Below are 9126 nucleotides of genomic sequence, written 5' to 3'. Positions count from 1 at the left end.
AAGGATTCGGATCCTAAACTATCCGAATCCAAAATGGCAATAAAACCGGGTAATAAGATTCGGTTTTAAAGATATGCATCAGTCTTGCAATTGTGCAAGCTGTCAGCTTGAGACAGTGAACTGAAAAAAAGTGTGGTTTACTCATTTTTTCTTTGCACTGACACCATCCGCACTTTTAAAAACATTTTGCACGCGTTGTGCACGCACGGCGCATGCAACCCTACGTCACTCGCTCGAATGAGCAAAGAAACAAAGCGCGCAATTTTCTTCACGTTTTGTACACATGCACAATCGTACAATTTTATTTTTTAATCCACATGCGTATGCGACAGTTTAACTGGTGGCGTAATAACATTGAGCAGATGCCCCTGCTTACAGTCTTCGAAATTAGCATGTTTTTACTTCGGCAAAAACGTTGCCGAGGCTAAACGGCAAAAGTTGAAGTTGGCTCGGCAATTGCTGTGAACGTTTATTACGAAAAAATTGTACCAAAACATGTAAACAAAAAGCGAAAAATATCCTAGAGTAGTCTATCACAACCGCACTGTTTGATTTGTTGTGATGTCATAATACCAGAAGTAGCGTTAAAGCGAGCAACGCGATACGCGCACGCTGTTACGGTAATTCATGTGGTAGGCTACGCTACCTACTTTAGTCTATTTTGAAGACTTTTTACAGTCATTTGTGTTTTTTTTTTGTAAAGTATTTATGCTAAATATCTCAAATTTGGTTATCATTGGGTGTAACTAGACAAAAAACTCGCTGTCCACTTTGAAAAGCACTACAAACGCATTGATGCAGCCAAACAAAGAATAGGTTGGGCTACTTTGAACACTGTCCAAACTTATGCACACCAACATAGCGCTAAATTGCTAAAAAAACACTAGATGCAACCCAAAAACACTAGATCTAGTGGAAAAACACTAGGAGTGGCACCACTGCCCTTCAGAAACCAGGCTACAACTTCCAGTTCCAGAGACCAGCTTCACGATCCAAAAAGTCCAAACTTTTTGTCACGTGATAATTTTAATCATAAACTACCACGCGGTGAAGAGAGATTAATCAAATATATGCAGGGTAACCAATCAAGCGCTATTGATTCACAATCTTTACTTTTCAAAATTGCACCCCAATTGATTAATGATTTCATCATGTAAACAAAAGCGGGTAATTCAGCACAGATCTTTTCAATTGTGTTGCGCAACAACATTACATGTAGTGTCCATAACAGGGTCGTTGAGAGAATAATTTGAGCTGGTACCAATAATAAAAATCCTGGGGCCTCAAATCAAAACACTTCTAAAAAACGTTCTATATTCAAAGAGTAAGCGGAAGTTTTTTTTTTAATTCTCGGGCCAATTTGAAAGGAAATGGCTCCTAAAATCATGCTGGGACCAGGTCCAAAATTATCCCTGCCTTGGACCCCTTTTTCGACGCTACTGGTCCGTCAATCGAACGATTGCGAGTGTATTACCACAATGCTAAAATCCTTGAACATTTGTCTCTCGAGCACGCTTCAACGTTCACATTTTGTCAATATATTATGGCAGGTTGGCTAATATTGCTTTTTTCTTTGGAACTGGAATTCTTTTAGAATGAAACTGAATCTTTAGAAACTCGAGGTCTTTTTTGCTTGAAGCTTGCCTCCCTTTTTCTACAAAACATATCAGTTGGGCTATGATTAATAATTTCAGCAGGATTTGTCTTTTGCCCATCGACACGTCAAGGAGAGAGAGAAAACGAGATGAAGAAAACGTGTCGACAAAGACAAATTAGTAGGCTACAATTTGTAAAAATGATTTCGGTTTTATTTACCGTACACGTAATAAGCCTCTGTCCGCAAACAGTAGCTTACAGATACGGAGCAACCCGACATTACTACTCAGTAGCTTGAGGTGCAGTAGCCTGTTGTCGGCCCCGTTAACTCAGTGGTTAGGCTCCGGGCTCAAGATCACGCGGCACTGGTTCGACTCTCGGGGTGTGCGCTTGAGCAACGCATTTCAGGACTGCTCTCCATTCAGCAGCACCTAGTGAATGGAATAATTCCCCGGCAACAACACAACAATCGGAAAACTTCACTCTGCCAATCTCGGTAACCGGCCCTGCGTCAAGAGCCTCTACAAGTACGCGAAACTACCAGGAATAACCTATCAAGGCTTTGTCAGTCCGCGGATAAAGATTCAAAACCAACCTACAAACCAGCCTATTTTAATTAGTTCTTTGCAAAAACTGTATTAATTTTTTTCTATTTTGTTTTTGTGACAGCTTTGTTCGACACGTAGCCTATTGCTAAATTTTGGAAGTACAGTAAATGCAAGACTTCTTGGATGTCGTTGTCGCTACCGGTAATTACATCGGCTTTCACTCAGGCCTCCAGTTCGTAGGCCTACGTTGTCAAGGCCTGTGTATATATGTGATCGCTATGCTTTCTTGCATCGCTTAAGTTTCATGTAGAGGCACCCTTGTCATAAATAAGCGCATTTTTTATGTGTGTAACTTCGATATGGATAAAAGTTAAGCTATGTGTTTGATATAGCTTAGTCTCAGGGGCGCCGGAACGGCTTTTGACTGGGGGGCAGGATTATGAAAGAAGGGCATTTTTGTTGCTGAAAGGCCAATTTTTTTTTAAGTTTTAAGGTAAGATATAGCGATAATGCACAGCTATCAGCTCATCGTCGAGTAATGATACAACTACAAGTGTCCGATAAACGAAGAACAATGGCACGGAAGGGCATCATGCTATGTTATAATGATGTAGGCTAACCTACTGCGATAGCCTACATAATTTTGTGTTTTGAATATTATTTTGAGGCAGAAACGAAAGATTAAAATTAGGCTAAAAGCGAATAGCTGAAATTGTTATATCATTTTGAAAATTGTGCGGTAGCTTACATGACCTTAAAAGGGCACCATTGTCTCCCCATCCACAAAAAAAACTGATGGGAGGGGGGCATCCTCCCCCCCCCCCCCCGCTTCCCCTGCTCAGTCTATTACAGTAGAATTCGCCTTTAATTAACCGGCAGCCGTGGCCGAGTGGTTAGCGCGTTGGGCTCGCAGTCGAGAGCTTGCATGTTCGACTCCAGCCACCCGCACTTGCTGTTGTTTCTCTGGGCAAGAAACTTTACGATAATTGCCTCTACCTAGTGATCGATTTCGAGTAATGGGTGGTACCAAATTTAAGTCATAAGTAAAGTAGACAACCGGAAAACAGACATTGCCGTCGGCTGCAGCGTGGGTCAGGTGTATGTCGGAAGGCGTACATCGATGCATAGCGCTCAAGTCCGCTTTCCCACAATGCAGGATAAAGATAAACAAACAATTCGCCTATTACTTCACATTTCGCTCGGTCCCGGCAGAATTTCTATCTTTTACGTTCATTGTAGTTCGGCTACAATAGCATCGCCTATAACGTCAATTCGCATGTAACAGCACCCTTTATTGGTCCCCAGACGTCTTTTGTTCGTTTATAACGTCACTTTAAGCCATCACCTTCACCACGAACGGTCAGTCTTTTAATCCAGTTAGCGCTGCTGCTTGCAAAATGTCTTCCCTTTATTTTGCTACGTCGTTCGCAGCAGGGACTTTAAGTAACTGAATTAACTTTTTTCCGACGTGAAAAACTATTACGGGTAAAAAGCAGCTCTACAGCTGACCTTCCAACCAGCTGACCTAGAAGCCGTTTCAACCCCATTAAAAGCCCTGAAGTCAATCAAACAACCAGACCGATACTTCGAAGTCACGACGATAGCGAGCAAATCCTACATTATTCAGCAAAAGCTGAATGCTATGTGGTAGAGAAATCCGTGTCAAAACCGAAACAGCTGAAGATCAATGCCTTTTTTGCTAATAAACTTCTCTATTACTGTATGTAACGAGCTGTATTGCGCAAATTTTCTGTACCTTTCGCTGCCTGTAGGTTATTTTTTTTGTAAACAATTTCTTTGTTTACTGTATTTTCTGCATGACTTTTGTCAGTCTGATGATACACAGTAAACCTGACTGGATTTTACACCTCTTTCTTTAATCAAAAGACAGTTTTGGAATAGTTTGCGGTAGTTCGTCTATAACGTCAATTCGGCTATAACGTCAGTTTTGCAATCCCCTAGAGGTGCCGTTATAGGCGAATTCTACTGTATTTTTGTTAATTTGAAGAGCAGATAACTACTGGACAGATCACGGCCTTGCGATATTGATATCATTAGTTATTTGCGTGGCGTCAGACAAAACTGCCCATATCCAAAACAAAGAAATAATACACAATGAATAGGCTATATCAGCATAATGACCAACTCAGAAACATTTATAAATGGCAACATCGACGAAATTATTGAAAATGGACTTTTTCTTGTAGCCTACGTACACAGATCATATTAGGCTAACAGTGGCTTACTGTTCAGGGGCGCCGGAAGCGTGGGGACGGATTCTCCCCTGCCCTCAATTTTCATGTGGATGGAGGGGCAGGGGGGACAATGATGCCCATTTTGCAATACGATATAGGCTAACAATTTCAGCTTTTAGCCTAATTATAATCTTTCATTTCTGCCTCATAATAATATTCACGACACAAAATTATGTATCACAGTATAGCCTAGGTAATTAGCCTACATCATCATAACATAGCATGATGTACTCCCGTGCCATTGTTCTTTATCTACCTTGTAAAGCACGAGTTTAAAAAAAAAATCCTTTGTAAGAGTGAACTCCAATATTAAAGTGATCTTGATTTAATGGTTCTTCAAGGTTAAAATCACACAAAAAAGTGATCTTGAAGATCAAGGTGCCGTTGGATTTTCAAGATCAAACCCATCTCTAGTAACAGGTCACTCTGAAAGAAGAGAACTAGGGAAGGCACTGAATTTTTCGAAGAAAACTCAGATAAAACGTACCATTAGAAAAAAAAGTTAAAACAATCACTTTTCCACCCTCCATACAATATGACTTTTGCCCATGCCTTTTCCATCATAGCCTTGGCATCCAAAGTCAACTTGAAAACAAAATCAATGCTAGGACACGAGCTGGAGCCAACGACTATTTTTGTCTCAGACTTTTCCAAATGTACTACAGGTCTGTGAAGCCACACTGGAATAAACTTGATTGATTTATAACTACCGGTACTCTACATAAGGCCTACCTTATGTCATGCCGTAAGCAGAGACCAAGATTAGCCCATGTCGAAAGAATAAGACAATTGGAAGTTGGTAAAAGAAAGCAAGGTCGAAAAGATAATGGAATGTTTGTGTGACAAAAGATATCAAAATAGTGAAAGTGAAGGAGGAAGATACTGCTGAACTGCAATCCGCACAGGCAAACCCCACTTAGTAGAATATTATGTAAGCTTTCTACATGCACCTGTATATTGTTTCTCAAACTATATTGTTTTCTCAAATCAAATAAAATTCAATGCCATGTTCTTATTCACGATGTTTCTGACCACTTTCCGATTGTAGTTGTGATAAACTCTGTAAAACCAAAACAAGAAAAATATACACAAAAAGTAAGGAACATGAAAAACCTTGTTGCTGATGAATTCGTTTGTGATCTGGAAAATAGCTTGACCAACTAATACACAGAAAGGAATGATTCAGTTTATAGCAAATTTAATCATTTCATTGACACTTTTAATGAAACTTTAAACAAGCACGCACCTTTACGATTGTTGTCTCGAAGAGAAAGAAAACTCAAGACCAAACCATGGCTAACAAAAGGAATTTTGAACTCCATCAAAACTAAAAACAGACTATATCTCTTAAAAATAAAAGACCCAACAAACACTTCTGCACAAGCAACATACAAAAAGTACAGAAATGTACTTACTCATACCAAAGAGCAAGCAAAAAAATGCATTACAGTTTTCTTATTACGCAAAGCAAGCACAACACTGGAAAAATATGGAAAACCATAAATGACATCATCAAATACAGACATAAGCACACAGCTCAAATACCAGAAGAAATAATTAGCACTGACAATGAAAAAATATCTAACCCTGCACAAATAACTGTTTTAATGATTATTTCACAGAAATTGGTCCTTCCATGGCATCTAAAATCCCTCTACCGTCTCCTGGCTCATTACTGAAATTGCAAAGTGTCCCATTCTCCTTTTTCCTAAAACCTGTCAATCAAGAAGAAGTATTAAAACATCTTAATAATCTTTCTGTCTCTAAAAGTACAGGACATGATGGAATACCTATAAGATTTGTCAAACTATCCTCACCAATAATCGCCCCTTTCCTCACCAACTTATTCAATGAGTGTATCGATAAAGGTGTATCGAAAAAGATCCTGATGTACTAAAGGTCGCTCAAGTTACCCCAATCTTCAAAAGTGGCTCCAGAAAAAATTGTTCCAACTATAGGCCCACATCACTATTGTCCCCCTTCACCAAAATATTCGAAAAATGCCTGTATGAACAAATGTACAATTATCTAACAAAAAAAGACCTGATCACTCCACATCAGTATGGATTTAGACCACAATATTCCACTTCGTTAGCTGTGTCAAACGTTTGTGATAACATCTTAACTAACCTAGATATTAAAGATACAACTTGCTCTGTATTTCTTGATTTAGCTAAAGCCTTCGACACAGTTGATCACACTATTCTCATACAGAAACTGCAAACATACGGTTTTCGGGGCCTTCCATTACAATTGTTAAAAAGCTATATCAGCAATTTATATCAGACAGGTTACCTGCGGTGTGCCCCAAGGATCGACATTGGGACCCCTTCTTTTCTTACTGTATATAAATGACTTAACCAAATTCAACAAACATGAATGTTAAACTATTTGCTGACGACACCAATCTTACGATGAGCGACAAATGTGAAATAAATTTGCAGAACAATGTGAATGCCGAAATGCAAAAAGTTTACAACTGGTTGAAGCTTAATAGATTATCGTTAAATTTCTCAAAAACTGAATACATGCTAATAACAAATAAAAAACACATAAAAAATTTTAACATTAACATTGGTAACACAAGCATTCAACAAAAAGATCAAATAAAATACCTTGGCGTTTGCATAGATAACAAATTAACATGGAAATATCACATAGATAAAATTTGCGGAAAAGTAGCAAAAGGTTCATGGGCGTTGCTTAAACTCAGAAATTATGTCAACACAGACACTTTAAAAGATGCGTATCACGCTTTCATTTACTGTCATTTGCAATATTGTATTTCAAGCTGGGGAAAGGTCTGTGATAGTGCACTGGATCCTTTAATAAAATTACAAAAAAAGGTTATAAGAATAATTACGAAACAAAATTACTATGCTCACACTAATTTTTTATTTTTCAAAATGAACATCTTGAAACTAAAAGACATAGGCCTACATAACATTGAAATAAAAAAACATATGTACAAAGTTCATATGAATGAGTATCCGTCTACGCATTGTGATTTATTTACAAATGCTTCATCTATTCATCAGCATAACACTAACACAAGATATCAAACAAGCAACAACTATTTTATAAATACAGTAGAATTCGCCTATAACGGCACCTCCAGGGGATTTGCAAAAACTCACGTTATAGCCGAATTGACGTTATAGACGAACTACCGCAAACTATTCCACAACTGTCTTTTGATTAAAGAAAGAGGTGTATAATTCAATCAGGGTTACTATGTACCACCACACTGACAAAAGACACGCAGAAAATACAGTAAACAAAGAAATTGTTTAAACTACAGCGAAAGGTACAGGAAATTTGCGCAATACAGCTCGTTACATACAGTAGTAGAGAAGTTCATTGTTTATTAGCAAAAAAGGCATTGATCTTTGAGCTGTTTCGGTTTTGACACAGCTGTAGAGCTGCTTTTTACAGGTGATAGTTTTTCACGCAGGAAAAAAGTTAATTAGTTTATACAGTACTGCACGTAGGCCTACATTGTACAACTGTTGCTTTGAGGTCAGCTGTGGAGCTGCTTTTTACACGTGATAGTTTTTCACGCAGGAAAAAAGTTAATTCAGTTAAAGTCCCTGCTGAGAACGACGTAGCAAAATAAAGGGAAGACATTTTGCAAGCAGCAGCGCTAACTGGATTAAAAGACTGACCGTTCGTGGTGAAGGTGATGGCTTAAAGTGACGTTATAAACGAACAAAAGACGTCTGGGGACCAATAAAGGGTGCTGTTACATGCGAATTGACGTTATAGGCGATGCTGTTGTAGCCGAACTACAATGTATGTAAAAGATGGGAATTCTGCCGAGACCGAGCGAAATGTGACGTAATAGGTGAATTGACGTTATAAACGAAGCCGTTATAGGCAAATTCTACTGTAGATCAAACACAGAATTTGGCAAGAAGTCCATGCAGGTATTGGGACCAATGCTCTGGTCAGAGGTTCCAAGTAGGCTAAAAAAAACTTATCATTTCATTGTTTCAAAAAAGAGATCAAAACATTAATTTTACAAAGCTACAGTGCATCGTAAGTGATATGTTATGAAAACCAACTTGTCAGTTTCTTCGGAAACTTAATTATTCTCTGCTTGCTTCATGGAATTTTGTGTTTTGGCCTACGTTATCATCAATGTTTTTTTTTTGTGCGTATGCTGTTGTTGAAGCGCGAGAACGTTTCAATTATTTTATTTTTTCTCTTGTAAGCTTATTTTAAATGGAAAAATCGTAATTTCCGTAGAGTGGCAATTGACTAGCAGAACGTATGGTCGTCTCGTTGTCGGTATGGGAACTTGTGTACTGTGTATATTGCATATTTCAAACATGTACCTATGTTCCTGACAAATAAAACATTGATTGATTGAAACTGTTTATGTTCTCACACAAACAGAATGCTGCACTGCATTTAAATGACTGAAGTGAAACCACGCTACTCACGAGCATGCTTGTTTTTCTGTGAATGTTGTCGACATCTCGAATAACCATCCTAGGCAATAGTTGTGTTGGTTCAATGCGAAATCAAACGGCAACTTTTGCTAAAGTTATTTTACAATTTTTTTATGTAGGCCTACGGCATGTTAATAAACAAAAAATGAAATTAGGGAACGTTCAAATATTACGTAACGCCTTCGAGGGGAAGGGGGTTCAAGCAAAACGTTACGTAACGCTTGACTTTTATGAGTACGGAATGGTAGTTTTTTGTGCTGAATTCGTAGTGAA

This window comes from Aplidium turbinatum, chromosome 11 (assembly GCF_918807975.1).
Source record: "Aplidium turbinatum chromosome 11, kaAplTurb1.1, whole genome shotgun sequence".
Classification (NCBI taxonomy): Eukaryota; Metazoa; Chordata; class Ascidiacea; order Aplousobranchia; family Polyclinidae; genus Aplidium; species Aplidium turbinatum.
Note: the sequence above shows the minus strand (reverse complement) of the source record.